Genomic DNA, 819 nt, shown 5'->3' with positions numbered 1-819 from the left:
ATTGTCTATTAAGTTCCAGCATTGCTAGGTCAAAAGCCATGTTCATTCTTGATTATTTGCATACATGTCATTTCTTCTCTCAATGAAAGCATCACAATTTTCTCATCATTTTTAACTGTTAGAAAATTTTACAATGATGTGCATTAGTGAAAGCTCATTTTCATTCACTGTGATGGTTCCTGATAGGAGTCTTCAATTTAGAAAGATGTCCTTTTGCTCCTAGAAATTCTTAAAAGATTCCCTTATTTCTTTTACTTTATTTTAACTATTATTTTATCATTAAATTTCTATCATTTACATTTGAACTTTTTAGGATGTTGCTCTTATTCTCTTATCTGAATGTTCAGTTTTTCAATGAGTGTTCAGAGACATGTTCATTCATTTTTTTGGACATAGCTTTGCATTTCTGTTGGGAAAGTCAGTCTTGTTCATACAGACTTTGAACCCCCTACTTGGTCATATCAGGATGAGCTCTGTGCCTGAAAGACTTCCTTATTAATAGATAAAGAGGACTCACAGCTTTTCCTGGACCTTCTGTGTGGGAATAGTTTTCCCTTTTTCAAACTCAGTGTGCACTCCTTCATTCTGCTTATGCACTTTTGAAAATGGCAGATCCCAAACTTTCTTTATTTGACACCTCTTGAGGCAAGATTCGAAGTTTTTCCACTGGCATCAAGTGTGTTGTATTCAGCTACATCATTCATATCAACTGCAGTAAGGATCCAGTGGCCATGGGAGTTGAAGCACAGCACAAAACTGTGCACTCTCTGTCCTTTGCTGTATACAAACACTATACCAATTGAGCCTAGTGTGTGTTGT

This window comes from Ictidomys tridecemlineatus, chromosome 2 (genome assembly GCF_052094955.1).
Source record: "Ictidomys tridecemlineatus isolate mIctTri1 chromosome 2, mIctTri1.hap1, whole genome shotgun sequence".
Taxonomy (NCBI): Eukaryota; Metazoa; Chordata; class Mammalia; order Rodentia; family Sciuridae; genus Ictidomys; species Ictidomys tridecemlineatus.
This window is presented reverse-complemented; position numbering follows the sequence as displayed.